At 40.5% G+C, this 15,822-nt stretch overlaps 1 protein-coding gene across 1 annotated transcript in view; it reads left to right on the forward strand.

The window, feature by feature from the left end:
- The window catches only part of LOC109300836, a 115,358-nt gene that overhangs the window by 49,993 nt on the left and 49,543 nt on the right, over positions 1-15,822 (forward strand). The gene's annotated exons all lie outside the window — the stretch shown is intronic.

Consider the following 15,822-nt stretch of genomic DNA (forward strand, 5'->3'; position numbering starts at 1 on the left):
GGCTGTGTGAGTATCAAGAAGGAACATCAATGAAGATGACATCTGCAAGGCCTGGGATGTGGTGTAGGGGCAAAACGGAGCCATGCAATTGGTCCCCAAGGCCTTCACCACCAACCTGGTGGTTATTATGATAAGACCAGGGCAGCCTCCCACACTCTTTTTGACAATTAACATCAAGGCATGGTGGGTGAGGGCAGGGCAGACTGCCTGTAGAACAGGGTACAAGTAATTTTTTTGTCTCCAGGGGCTTTTATGGCTACCCCTGGAGATAGATCATGGTGTGACAGAGTACTATGTAAGCCCAAAGTTAATATGCTTACATGTTTTAGCTAAAGTGAGGTCTAAGACACTGACAAATTTATAGATGTTTATTTTGTTTGGAGTCACCTTTTGCTCCCCTGATGCTTTTCAGCCTTCTACTGTTGCTACTTTCTTTTCTTGCTTTCATCAGCTTTTTAATGTCCTTGAACACACTAATTAAGGTGATGGCTTTATTCTACTTCATTAAATTACTAAAATGACTAATATTACTAAAATGACTAATTTGTTAATTTACATAATTATATTTGATGATGTGCTGTTGCCTTCAAAAGTTCTGGATGAATTAGTGTGTAACACCCCTGACAGATGCTACATTTAAAGTGTGATTATGGAGCAATGCAGCAAAGTGTGTTCATGGAGCAATAAATTGCAACATGCTGTACGTTCAGACAATTTATCATGTGATACCCAGTTGCAAAAATGGCAATCTAGCAACAAAGTCTAAAGGTAGACTATTGTCTTGTTTGTATTGCACTTTAATTTGAACGCGTAGCATGTTATACACAGGGGCCAGTGTTTGGCCAGGTCCTCCAGCATCCCAGGGTGGACTGCTTTTTCTCCCAGCCCTTCTTCCTGCAACGGACTGTCTATGACTCATGCTTAACTCTGCTGCCTGAACTCTGCTGCCTCAGGACATGCTTTTCTTGCACACAATAGGAGTATGTTGGGGATAGAGGAAAAGCATATATACAAAAGTATCTTTATAAGGTGTCTGGGAAGAGTTTTAGCCCTGCTGCTTTCATCTCCCCAGCTTTGCACAGGTCTCCCCTGCTTTGCGAAAAGGTCAGGGGAGCTCAGCTGGTGAGCTCAGAGCTGACTTTTCATTAGCAGCATACCTGCAGGTGTGGGAGAGGGGCTGACAGCCCCTGCCAGGAGCTCTGCAAGTGCTTTTGTTGGTGAGCTCTGGCAGAGCAGGTTCCCAGGGAACTTTTTTCTCCTTTGGATAGCTTGCCCTGTGAACATGAAGCAGGTCATGTGGAATAACAGTTTCCATTGAGCAGCATTGCCTGATGGAAATAACATCTGCCTGAGGCCTAAGGTGCCACCCTGCTCTGTTATCTGTAGGGCTTCAGATTAATGAAGCTAACCACCTCTCTCTACCATAATTATATTTCGCTAGAAAAATATTATTTACTAGCAAAACTGCATCACATATTACCATTTTTCTAATGAAATAACATTAATGTCTTCAGGACCTGTGTAACCTTTAGGAGGGTGAAAGGTTTCTACTAAGCTACAAGCATTTGAAATTAAAACAGCCTTTTGTGAGTGGCTATATACTTCTAATTTGTTTAATATGGTATGGCATCTGTTTGCTTGTGGGATCACAGTTTTATCTTGTAATTTAGCATTTGCTGCAGTGGTAGTAATGACAATGTATGAATGATTCCTTATTTATACTGCTTGAACATCCAAACTGAATTCCTGGTCCTACACTTGGATCTATCCTAAAGGCTGCTCTCTCTTTGACTGTGAGGTTATATCTAGTGTGGCACATATCTAACATAAGGCTGATCAGCTAACATATGAATGTAATATGATTCTGTGGTGCAGGGATATAGGTTGTAGCCATGTTGGTCTAAGAACATAGGCAGACAAGGTTCTTTGGGTAAATCTGATATCTTTTATTAAACCAACTCAAGTAGTTGGAAAAAATTTTTTAGCGAGTTTTCTTCTTTGCAAGCTTTTAGGTACAAATACCCTTCGTTAGGCTGAGGAAGCATCTGCAGTTGGTCTGTGCTCTTCCATGATGGAATGAATAGTAAAGAAGCCAGAGGCTGGTATGCATGCAAGAAGGCCAGTCAGTGAAGATGTCAATTGAGGAGTCAATGGATAAGAGAGAGGTTGTGGGGGGCAAAAGGGAATGAATGTAGCTGGTAAATAGTAGAGAGGTACCTGGGGAGTCAAATGTTAAGCAGGTTATAATGTGTTATGAATCCAATATCTATATTTAGTCCATGATTTTTTGTATCCAGTAGGTTGATGGAATGAAGTTCGTAAGATTTTCTGTGACAGGTGTTTTGTAAATTCCCTATGAGGATTAGAACTGAGAGATTGGAGAGAGAGTGTTTTTTTTGTGAGAAATGTGCCCCCACAGGTAATTGGGTATTCTTATCTTTGATAGATTTCTGGTGTGCGTTCATTCTGGTATGCAGCTGTTGTTTCGTCTCTCCTGCATATTTTCCATCAGGTCATTTGGTGCATTGATGAGATATATTACATTTCTGGAGGTCCAGGAATGCTGATGGTTCTGTTGTGGGGTGTAGTAATTGTGGAGGTGGTGGAGATGTAGTAGGTTTCCTTGCGAACCTCATCACCAGAAGCAAACTTCCTCAGACCCAGAACACAACAAATGGATCCAGACCATGCCATACCAAGAAATGTAAAACCTGCCAACATATTTCCACCACCCCCACAATTACTACACCCCACAACAGAACCATCAGCATTCCCGGATCTTACACCAGCATTCCTGGATTATCAGTACACTACCGTCCATTAACAAAGTTCAGCTCTGTGGCCAGTTTTCAGTAGCTATTTGCTGCCCAACTGAAGAGTCTCCCAGTTGCCCTAGAAAACAGTGAAGTGAAAAAAACAACATATGCCTGGTAGAAGTTAATAGCAGGTCTTTGTAAAATATTATTAATTTATACAAGAAAAAATACATACCGGCTATGCTGTGAGCATGAAGAAGTACAGAGAGTCTGTATTTGAGAATTTGTTTTGAAAGTGTATGGAGCCTATTTTAAGTGCTATTTTAGTATATTCAGGAAAAATATCATATACTAAGATAGCTCATGTTACCTCTGTAATTTAATTTAAATCAACTGGTATTCGCTTCCTGTCCTAATCTCTCATAAAGGTTGTCTGGTTTCTGGTAAACCACATGCTAGCCACAGCCAACCTCAGAAGTACTGTACTTACTTGCATACCCCGTGCATCTTTCCCCACAAAATTAGCCCTACAAATTTGGGGTGCATGTCTTAAACAAGAAAGATAATTTTTCTGTCCAGGATAGAAGCATAGAGATGCTGTAATGGCTGCTGCTTCTCTTCCTTCTATCCCTCCTGGTGAGCCAGATGGAAGGAGAGGTGGAAGGAGTCCTCGGAAGCAACTACAGTATTAACTCTTTCACAGCTCCTGCTGAATTAGCAATAATTTTTGGCTGAAGAACAAAAATCTGCTGTTAATTCAGCAGCAACTGAGCAGCCATCAGTGGTGAAAGAACAGGTTAGGGACTGTTTAGAAAAGCTGGACATATTTAAGTCTATGGGCCGAGATGGGATGCATCTGAAGGTGCTGAGGGAGTTGACTGATGAGATTGCAGAGCCACTGGCCATCATCTTGGAAAACTCAAGGAGATCAGGAGAGGTCTCAGATGATTGGAAAAGGGCAAACATAGTGCCCATATATAAGAAAGGGAAAAAGAAGTATCCAGGGAACTACCTACAGACCACTCAGCCTCACCTCAGTCCCTGGAAAAATCATGGAGCAGATCCTCAAGAAATCCATTACTAAGTGATTGGAGGAGGAAAAGAAGGTGACTGGGAACCATCAGCATAGTTTCATGAAGGGCAAGTCATGCCTGACCAACCTGATTACCTTCTATGATGATGTGGCTGGCTGTGTGGGTGTGGGGAAACCAGTGGAAGTGACATACCTTGCTGTTAGCAAGGCTTTTGATAGGGTCTCCCACAACATTCTTGCAGGCAAGCTAAGGAAGTATGGGCTGGATGAATGGACTCTAAGGTGGATAGAAAAATAGCTGCAGCATCATGCTCAGAGGGTAGTAATCAATGGCTTGATGTCTAGTTCGCAGCCAGGATCAAGTGTATTGCTCCAGGGGTCACTCCTAGGGGTGGTTTTGTTCAATGTCTTCATCAACAACCTGGAAGACGGCATACAGTGCACCCTCAGCAAGTTGCATACAGTGCACCGTCAGATGACACCAAGCTGAGGGGAGTAGTAGATATGCTAGAGGGTAGGGCTAGGATTCAGAGTGACCTAGACAAATTGGAGGATTGGGCCAAAAGAAGTCTCATGAAGTTCAAGAAGGACAAGTATAAAGTCCTGCACTTAGGATGGAACAACCCCATGTACCAGTACAGGCTGGAGGCTGTCTGGCTGGGCAGAAGAGGACCTGGTGGTTACAGTGGACAAGAAGCTGAATATAATCCAACAGTATGACCTTGTCGCAAAGAAGGCTAATGACATACTGGGCTGCATCGATAGGTGTGTTGCCAGTAGGTCAAGGGAAGTGATTATTCCCCTCTATTCAACACTGATGAGGCCAAATCTGGAGTACTGTGTTCAGTTTTGGGTCCCCACTACAGAAAGGATGTGGACAAATTGGAGAGAGTCCAGCAGAGGGCAACAAAAATGGTAAGAGGACTGAGGGACATGACTTTTAAGGAGAGGCTGAGGAAAATGGACTTATTTAGTCTTGAGAAGAAGACTGAGAGGGGATTTAATACTACCTGAAGTGGGGTTGGAAAGAGGATGCAGCTAGCAAGGGGTGGGTAAAATGTGGCCCACCAGGCCATTCTATCCAGCCTGCGGGACCCCTAAAACATTTAGAAAATTAATATTTATCCGCCCCTGGCTTGCCAAAACTCAGCAGCCCTCCACCCAAAATAATTGCCCTCCCCTGAAGACTGTTCTCAATGGTGGCAGATAACAGAAGGAGCAACAGTCTCAAGTTGCAGCAAGGGAAGTTTAGGTTAGGTATTAGGAAGCATTTTCTCACTAGGAGGGCAGTAAAACGCTGGAACAGGTTACCCAGAGAGGTGGTAGAATCTCTATCCTTGGAGGTTTTTAGGACCTGGCTTGAAAAAGCCTTGACTGGGATGATTTAGTTGGGGATGGTCCTGCTTTGAGCAGGGGGTTGGACTAGATGACCTCCTGAGGTCCCTTCCAGCCCTGATTTTGTATGATTCCATGCCTGTGGGAGGGTAAAAAGTATAGCTTTGGCCTGAGCAGGAAAGAAGGGGGAATAAGTTGAAGAGTAGGCTCTGTCTCTGCTCCATGCAGCCATGAATCTGAAAAAATACTTTTTTTTAATCCTACCTTCCCCAAACAAGATGTGTATCTTATTTGGGGGCATGTGGTATGTTAAAAAATGTATTATTGCATTTCAAAAGTGGGCAGAGGATTCCTTTAAATATTGTAGTGTTTTCTAAAATGTTGCAGAGAATCTCGCTCTCTAGCTTTAAAGTAATATGATCATTTAGAAAACTTGCTGAGGATCTCTTACTCTTCCTTTCTCATCTAAACATTAAAGTCTGATAGTGGTTCAGTTTCTATAATACAGTTACAGTATCATAGAATATGAGGTCAGAAAGGATCATTAGAGCACTTGACTTGACTTGTGACTTTTTAAATTGATATTGTACCCATTAGGCAGCTAACTTGTTTTATTTTGGGTTTAATCAGGATTTTCATGTTCATTAGAGAATTTTAAGATTTTAAGTAATTTAGAGCTTGGCCAGCTTATCTCTGGGGCATAGACCTTTTTACATATTTGCTCAGTTTTGCACCTCTTTAGTATAACTTGGTTTAGATCCTATTTACATAATACATAGCTTTTAAAAATATAATTATTTGAGTTAACATGAAACCTTTCTACTTTCAAGAAATATTTAGCAGTTAATTTGACATTTTACTTTTGTCTGTTTTGTAGTTGAAGAGTTAATACTATCTTGGTTTTTCAGTGCATTAGATGTTATATATTTATGTGCACATATGACTATACAGTACAGTTTCTTTTTGCCATTACAGTTGTGAAGAGATAGACTTAATCTAGAGTTTGTTGATTTTAAAGTTATGTTTATAGAGGCAGGGGTCAGTGAATGGTTACAGCCTGAAAATTATAACTTCTTTTTCTACCAGTTGAAACACAGTTATGTTAGACTAATAAGCGATATTTGTTTATATAATTAGAGAGCATTTTAAGTATTAAGGATTTTTCATTTAGAGATGCAGTTTGCTTCCAGAGAGATTTTTGTTATTAAAATAGTATTTTGACTATAAATAACTTAATAACATTTTTAAAACTATACTTTTTAAAAAAGAATTCATACTGGTAATTGACATGGAGTCATTCTTTTGTTTTATTATTTCAACTAAGCTATCCATTGTTTAATGGAATGAACATGTATTCAATTAGTATCTTAGCATTCAGCAGTATAATATAGCCGATTGGTACTTCAGTTATGTTCTAAATATGGTTCTCATGTTAAAGGAAGAAAGGCTGATTGGATCTTAAAACAATTCCATGAGACTTGAAGTTCATGCATTTGTGTAATTCTTTCCAAATTATTAATCTGAGTCTCTTAATATATATGACACCTGTTATATAAGTGAACCATGTTTGAAAGCTGCAGACTTGGGGTTTTATATTTTTCAGTTTCTTCCTTTCACACAATTCTTTACAGAATATAAAAGGCTAAAATGCTGAATTACTCAGGATGGCAGTGTGAGAATAGTGTATATAATTTTCAAGATCCTTGATGCTAGCATGAGCCATAAGTGCCCAATTCATCCATGGTAGGTAGCCAGCCAGCCTCCTAGGTGGTTTTAACACCAGAACTCTTGGAGAAGAAACAGGCAGGTATGTTTGTATTTAAAATCAGAAGAAGTGTTAGGCAATATGAGTGAATGATCAGCTTGGTGTACTGGTCTTGTTTTTCAAAAGAACCATCTGAACCTCTAAAATTTTCAGTGATAATTATGCGCCTAGGAACTTTGCTGTTGTATTATCTGAAGAACCAGAGCTAAATTGTTTTTGAGAACAGTATAAATTTGGGATTGCCTGGAGGTACCCAAACATAAAGAACATTTAGTAATCCCCTTTCCAAGTAAAGGTGTAAGGCATGATTTTTGACAGTCTGACCTAACAAGCTTTCCTGATGTATGTTTATAGAAGCACATTATACCAAAGGCTGTTTCCAGACTCAAAGTCCATATCCTTAATAATGCTAAAATCATTTATTATTTGAGAAGGATATTTCTAAATTTAAGTATGCTTTGTACTTATGCCATCTGTGAACATTTTGTCAGGCTATTTGATGCAGTACTATATTCCAATTGCCAGTACATAAGTGGGTAAATTACGAGGTAGACTTTTATGTCATTTTACATTGCATGTGCATCTGAGCTTCATGTGTATAGAGAAAGGGCTAGTGGTGGGACCTTAAGTGTTCACTTTTTATCATAGGGGTGTAGGTTGTAGCCGTGTTGCTCTAAAGACATAGGAAGACAAGGTTCTTTGGATGAATCTGATATCTTTTATTAGACCAACTTCAGTAGTTTGAAAAAAAAATTTAGCAAGCTTTTGGGTTTAACTGAAAGCTTGCTAATTTTTCCCCCCAACTATTGAAGTTGATTTAATAAAAGATATCAGATTCACCCAAAGAACCTTGTCTGCCACTTTTTATCATGAGTGCTTTAGGGTATCTATAGGACTAAGACAGCTATGTGCTTCACCAACAATATTTACATTAAACTCTCATTGGACTAAACTAATGTAGACCAGAACTCAAATCTTTCTTTTCCCAGATGAACAGCTTAATCACCCTCTTTCTTCCTTTGCCCCAGTTAGTTTTTCTTTTTGAAAGTGGCAGAAATTTAAAAGGAGGGGAAGAGAGTGCTATCACAGAGTGCTCCTTGTCTTTTATGGCAGGAGGAGAGCAATGGCTATAGCAGTGAATCCAAGGAAATCTTACAATTTTTGGATGCCTTTCCTAATGAGAGATTACTGAAAATGGCAACAAATATGAATCCTTTTGGCCCCAAAAGAAAAAAAGGAAAAATCATCAGAGTACTTTGGTGTGAGTTGAAATTTTCTGTGTCATTTATATTTTTGTCATGTTTAAAGAAGAAACTTTGGCAAACAGCGAATACTGACTGGTTTTTTGATAGTAACAAGTGTTCAAAAAGGAAAAAAATGCATTGGAGTGTTTCCCTTATTTAATTATGCATCTAGTCACTGTGCCCTCTGCTGTATTTATTAACATAATTGTTTTTTTCTTTTTGTTCTTCCTGCTGGCATTTATCATTTTATGTGTTGTGTGTGCTTGTGTAGATGACAATACTTCCCACACAAAGTACCTTTCCTCCGTAGATCTCAGAATGCTTTGCAAATATGAACTAATTAAGCTTCACACTATCTAAGAAAATGGGAAAGTGTCATCACTGTTTTACAGTTGGCTTTTCAATGTAACACAGGGAAGCAATGCAACAGTAACAAGTAGAAATCAGAATTTAAATACTCATTGCCTTGTTCTAATATTAAATATAGTAGTCCTTTTTACACAAGATAATACACTGGTGATAATAACATAAATGACAGGAGGTGGTGCAGGTACTAATGGCTCTGGCTAAAATTGCTTGAAACTTTCATTGTAAAATTCTGTTTCTAGTGGTTTATAACTTGGCTAAGTATTATAAACCACTCAGATCAGAATTTCCCAAGCTGGGTATTGCCTGAGGCTGGTTTTTGGAGGTTTTTCAACTAATATGCTTCAGACATTTCAGAGAATGAAGTTAGGGAGAAATATGTTACAGTCATTGTCATGAACCCTGTTGTTTTGGAGGTTCGCACTGTGTCATGAATGTTTTCTTGTGTTTTTTAATACTGATATGGCATGTGTGGTCTCATTGGAAAGCCCACATTGTGCATTATCCATTTATGTTACTGTTACTGCTGTATAGATTATGTTATACTGTGTATGCATAGCTTTATAATTTTGGACATGTTTCAGCCGAGGAACTGAGGCATGCATACTTAAAGGCAATGCTACTCCCAAACACAGGCAGAAAGAGACCTTCTTAGGTTGGGCACCCAAGGCATTGTCTGCCTGAACTGAGCAAATCAACTGTATAGCAAAGACATCTGAGAGAAGGGGTGCATCATGTCTTGGAACACCAGGTGTCTGAGGGAGAAATTTCTGGAGGATGCTGCTGACTCATGAGTAACTAGAATAATTTTGAGAGGGGGCTGGATATGGAGGCTTTTTAAGAGTCTAACTGTGGGAGAATTGTGGTCTTTGAATCTCAGGTTTTGGAGGTTCAGGGTCTCCAGTGGTCAGGGCTGGCTGAATCTGGACTCTGGAAATACTGGCAGGACTCTTGGGAAGACTAATGTGTAGCTAGATGAGAGGGTAAGAAGCTGTTCTTATCTTGTTTTATGTCTTCAAGACTGTGGTCAAGTTTTCTTATGTAATTCTTTTCTTCTGTATAATAAATGGTTTTGTTGTTTGTCTCCTTTCCAGTTGCCTGTGAAAGGAGTGATCTTTAAGCAAGTGATACTCCGGGATAACCTTTTCTACAGAAAGAGGGGCCTAACATTTCTTTTACAACCCAAAGGGGAAGCCACCTAGGGCTCGCCAAGATTTACCTTGCTGCAGCTGTGAGGTCCAGTATAGGGGCAGTAGAACCGAGACTTGCAGGAATAAGGAATTATCTCAGGGCAAACTTGGTCTGTTCTGTGGGATGAGCTCTGGAACAACAGGGAGAAATTTGAGACTCTGGGGTCCCTTGCAGATGGGTGTGTGACACTCAAATATATTACTGTCATGTAGTTGAGAAGCTGTAGAGTGTTCTTCTTGCCTTGCAACTGAGACTGGAGGCATGTCCCTAATGTTAGGGGTGTTCTTTTTTTACTGTCTGACTATTTGTGTGCCTTCATAATCCCATTTTCTAATTTATGAGTACTTGACTTTGTAACCGTAATAGCCAGTAATATAGTTCTTTGAATTTAATATATAAAGATTGATTTAGGACTAATAAAAAATATGGATACTTGTAAGAGGAGAAACTATTTGATCTTTGGGTCAGCATGTAATTACTGAAATAATTTTTTGTTGTATTATGATTTTATATTGTTTGATAATGTTTAAAGAGAGACAATAGTATAAAATATGTGTTGCATAAGTGCCTACTGATTTGGAATTGAGACTGGAATTCCATATGAAAGAGGCAGTGTTAAAGAAGATGATACAGGGCATGTCTACATGTGCCAATTGAAGGTGCCTTAGCCCAAATTAAGGCACATTAAGGGCGCATGTCTTAATGTGCCTTTAAAATGGTGATTTAAGGCTATTTCTCCCCAAATTTGATACCTGCAAAAGCGATGATGTTAAACAAGAAGTTTATATTAGCTGAAGTGCATTAACGCATGTGTAGACATGTTAAAGCGCATTAATGCTGTGTATGGACTGACTTGGGGCTAACTTTAGTCCCACATCAGTCTGTGCGCGTGGCATTAATGCACTTTAACATGTGCACATGTAGTCACTAGTCTAAATCGTCTTAATGCACATTAACTTTAGGCATGCTTAAATGCATGTGTAGGCATGCCCACAGTGTTGCTTATGTTTTGGAATCTGCTGAAGTGTATGCATTGCTTAGCTGTGTAAAAGTTGAAGGTGTTAGATCTGTAAGAGATACAGGGGAGCAGCACCTTTTAAAAAACCCTGTTTTGTAAACCATGATTATGAAGTCAGTGAGCACACTCTACAGACCTAATTTCTTACATTTTCTATCTTTGGGCTGTCCAACTTCTGGGCAGCTGGGGGCCACAGACTCTGGAAGCCACATGCTACAGGGGCCACAGACCCAGTGACTGTCTACTGTGCTCACCATGCAGGGAGCCTGGTTCTCCTCCTTTCCCAGCCACTCCCCCCTGTAGAGGCTCCGTCATGCCCCCCACTGGTTGTAGACAGTGGGAAGTTTCTTGCCTTCCTCTCTCCCATCCTGCAGCACATGCAGCCTGGCTCTCCCCTGCCATGTACACAGACCAGCTCTCTTCTTTGCCATGCACAGTTTGGGCACTCCAGCTGCTGGGACAGGAGCAACTGTGGGGGAGTGCAGGGAGCGGCAGCCAGGTGGGAGCTCACAGGCTGTATGTTAACCCTTCAGGAACCGTATGCGGTGCATGGGTTGCCAGTTGGACAACTCTGTTTTGCTGAATGTTTATTTTCTAATCTTAAGTTTTTTCTATAAAGAACATTTGCAAATAGAAATTTGATTCACAAGTAGTGCTACCAAAACATAATTTAAATATTTTTAAATCCAGTGAAAAAATTGAAGTTACAGCCTCTGAAGGTGGTATTGAAGAAACACCGATTTCTTACTCATTTTTGCTCTTTGGAAGGAAAATTCAGTTGAGCATTATATTTAATTTGTGACTATGGTTTGGAGAAGGACTTAAAGATCTGAAGGAGAAGCAGGTACTTGTTGCTTGAAACTTTCTTTAATATTTCTTCCAGGTATACAGTTAGTCCAATGAAAGATATCACCAATACACCCTTGTATCTCTCATATTTCCTGGGCCATCATAGCTTTAAGAATACCATAGTCTTAATGTATACTTTAGATCAATTTTAGTTGTTTAATTGTTTGGGATTGGAATGAGGCTATCCTAATAAAATTGAAGAGATAATGTTAAGCAAGAAATATATATTATAAAGACAAAACAAATGTTCTTATCTGTATTACTGTAAAAACATAAGAGTATTCGTCTTGAAAAATTGAATCATTGAAAAGTCTAGGTCACTTTTATCATTTGTTTTATGGCTTTTTATTTCTCTCTGCTTTGAAAATGAAAATAATTTGTTTTACTTTTTATTTCAACTTGTCCCCATAAATTTAAATATGGTATTACAAAATTTTGGTTACAAAAATGCTAGGGTATGTTTAAATATAAATAAGATTTTTTTAAAAACATTTTAAGTTTTCTAAATATTTTTATAATACTACTTTATTTTTTAAATATTCTTTTTAAAATTTAAATGAAGCTATATTCTTTAGTCCTCCTAAAGACTGAATTATTTTTTAGGGGCAGATTCTTGCTTTCATTATGGCTGCCTTTTTTTTGGTATGTTAAGATTGCAGTGGGAATTGGTCTGTGCCCAGCTGGTGTGACCTGCATAGTATAGGTCATAGAAATTCACAGGCCATAATAATTCCTGCGCTAAATTCAATAGCTATTGGTTAAAGTTTTATGACAAAGAGGGAAAGCCAGGTTTCTAGCTTTCATTGAAAACATCTTTATTTACTTATTTTAAGTTAGAGTCCTAACATTTATATAATTTGAGATTTTTTAAAATAAAACTGAATTATGCAAATGACAGTAATTACAGAATTCACCAGAAAAGCTTTAAGAGTGCAGAGTACACTGGTATGTTTTAGTTTAGTAAAGGGTCAGTAGTTAACAAACATTTTTCTAATAGCAAAAACCATGTGCTGACCCTTATTTCACATTAAAATGACCGGAGTTTGACACCAAAATGACAGCTGGTTAATACAACTTGAGATTTTAAAGTGCTTGTGTATATGTAAATATTATGACTGATCTTATAAACGTGTTGGAAGACACTTCAAGAAATGTCCTAGTTGTAACAGTTTACTCCAGTCCCCATTTTGTTTGAGGATATCATTAAAGAAGATGTTTTATCTGTTGGATTCAGAGGAAATGAATAGAATAATTAAGAACAAATAATTGATCTCAGTAAACAAAGATTATACTTATGTGCTTGTAATGTACACTATTTTCATAAGTGCAGTTCAGTGCAGAACACTGGATTTCAGATTCTTGTAGCTTGATAACTTAAAAAATTAATACTTCAAAACTAAATACTGTAACTACATTGTTATACAGTTCCCTGAAGTGTGCTGCAAATACATTGATAACATTTGGTTCAGTCACTTCAACTCTAAGGGAAACATGGAGGAGGAGGAATGCCAACTCAATTAGCAGGGCAAGAGAAAGGGAATTTTTAAAGAATAAATACGTGATGTGAAATTTTAACTATACACATTTTTTCAATTATATGCTTTTCTAATTATTAAAAACTTTTTGATGGTGATTTTTACCCTGAAAGTATTTTACAGAATAATGCAATTATCTAGCACCTACCATTTCAGTGTCATGAAATATTTCGTTGCAAGACAGAGTTGTACGAAGAGCATGTTGTTTGTGCGTAAGTTTTATAATGACTAATAAGATTAAAGAGGGTGCATTTTCATGAGATGTTTACTAGAGAGCTGCCTAATTAGCTATGCAGTAAAGTCTCTGCGCCTACATTTGCGGCTCTATTAGGTTGCAGGAAACTAATAACTCTGCTGCAGGTTAGTACTTGTATTTACAAGTGGTAAATCCCGTGGTGGAGTTGTTTAGTGAAGTGTTTCTCAACCAGTGGGGCACGAAGTTTGTGTAGGTGGGACTTCAAGTCATTGCCAGATTGAAAAAATCAGTTGTTTATACTTCAAATAAATTTCATAGATTTCATAGACATTAGGGCTGGAAGGGACCTCGGAAGATCATCGAGTCCAGCCCCCTGCCCAAAGGGCAGGAAGTCAGCTGGGGTCATAGGATCCCAGCAAGATAAGAATCCAATTTACTCTTGAAGGTGTTCAGTGTATGTACTTGAACCACCTCCAATGGCAGGCTGTTCCAGACCTTGGGGGCCCGGACAGTAAAGAAATTCTTCCTTATGTCCAGTGTGAAATAGTCTTGCAGTAGTTTATGACTGTTCGACCTCGCCATCACTCGGGGCGCTCTGGTGAACAAACATTCCCCCAGATACTGGTGGTCACCCCTGATAAACTTATAGGTGGTCATCAGATCACCCCAGATATCTCAACCGATATCTCAAACAGTGCAATTTTGTGGGGTTTTGTGTTTATCATGGTGGGACCAGGGTGTCACAGGATGGGGTCCCCAGGGATGGCTGTGATACCCCTAGGGCTCCTTGACCTTGCCAGTCCTGCCCAATGGGCACCCTCTTTCTCTCCTACCACGTCTTGTTGGTAATTATTATAAATAGGGAGGCTGCCCTTGAGTTTACATTGGACACGGTCCTGATGGACCCCACTGAACCCTGGGGGTTTTTGGACCCCTTTTGAGTCTTGCAGAAAAATGGTTGTCTCACAGGGCACCTTCAGCCTTATGGGCTAGATGCATGGCTCCAAAACCACCCCTTTACCGTGCTCCCCTGGCGCTGGGCTCTCCACAGCCCCTTCGTCTCTGCACCCCCCTGACACTGGGCCCTCCACAGCCCCTTCATCACCACACCCCCCAGCGCTGGGGTCCCCACACTGTAGTGGGCCCCCAGTGAGGCTTCCTCCTTCCCCAATAGCCTCAGCCTGATCCATCGGTATTATAAAACAGCAACCAAAAACATGAGCCCCTGGGCTATAACAGAACACAAAAAGTTCAGGGCTTTGTCCCTTTAAAAGAGTCAAAGTTCTTCTCCGGCACTAAGTGTCTAGTAAGCAAAGGTACCTGGTGAGCTTCTGGAGCCCCATTAGCCCTAAGTGCAGCATATCTGGCAGCTGCAGCATCTCTGGGCAGTTCGTCCCTTGAGGCTCCTTCCCCTTTGGCTGCTGGCAGGGAACTGTCTCTTTAGTCCCGGCCCTGGAGTTTGTGTGCCCAGGTCCCGGCCGCTTCCAGTCAGCTGACTGGCTGCAGGTGCAGGCTAATTCCCTCCTTAAGCCTGCTGCCACAGTAACCTGCACCTGTGGGTTCCTTCCTGACTACTAGGGCCCTCTCTCTGGGCAGTTTCTGCCCTTAAAGGAGCAGGCACCTTAGTGCCCTGTGACACAGGGTTTTTTGACAAGATGGTTGGTGGGACGTAAGGTACAAAAGGTTGAGAACCTCTGCTTTAGTGCACAGCAGCATGTGTAGACACTGAGAGGGCTGCTGGGACACTAGGGTGCTTCAATGTCAGGGCTGCCTGCCAGCTAGCCCCACACTGGAGTACCTTCGTGCCTCAGTCAGCCCTTCTACTGGACATTGAGCTGGGTTGGAGCAACCCCAGCCAGCAGGCTGAGCCCGGGGCTTTCTGCCAGCCAGAGCTGCTCTGACCTAGCGCAATGTGCAGTGATCCTGGGCACACATGGAAACATTGTACCCAGAAGCAGTAAACTCCAGTGTGAACTGTGCTGTAGTTTATTGCGTCACATTAATAGCACATGTAGACACACTCAGAGAGTATGAACTAGAGGCAATAAGCCAAAATAAGACAGATGAAATGTGATATATAAAACAGGGTTTGAACAGGTTAAAATATTCTGTTGTATAGAATTTATAAGTCTCAGATTTCTTAGGCAGCCATAAAACATACCTAGAAACTGTTTGATGTAGCTAACATGCAGGCAGTTCATAATATAACAACTAGCAAAGTTCCCATCGAGAATGATGGGTGAGCAGTGGGGACGGAGCACCACCACCTACCTCCCCACACTGCCACTGCTCTGCATCCGGTCATGCTCAACTCCCCCCTCCCTCCACCCCCACGCTCTGTGTCCAGCCCCATGAACCCCCCCACACCTGACACACACCCACCTAACCACATGCCACACCTACACACCACATACCCACTAAACCACACATCACACACCCAGCCACGTGCCCCCCACACACACAGGTGCACACTACACACTCAGCCACATGCCACATCCACCCACTCACACACCCACCCACAGGCCACCAAGCAT

This window comes from Gavialis gangeticus, unplaced genomic scaffold (assembly GCF_001723915.1).
Source record: "Gavialis gangeticus isolate Ggan-Ray unplaced genomic scaffold, GavGan_comp1, whole genome shotgun sequence".
Lineage (NCBI taxonomy): Eukaryota > Metazoa > Chordata > Crocodylia > Gavialidae > Gavialis > Gavialis gangeticus.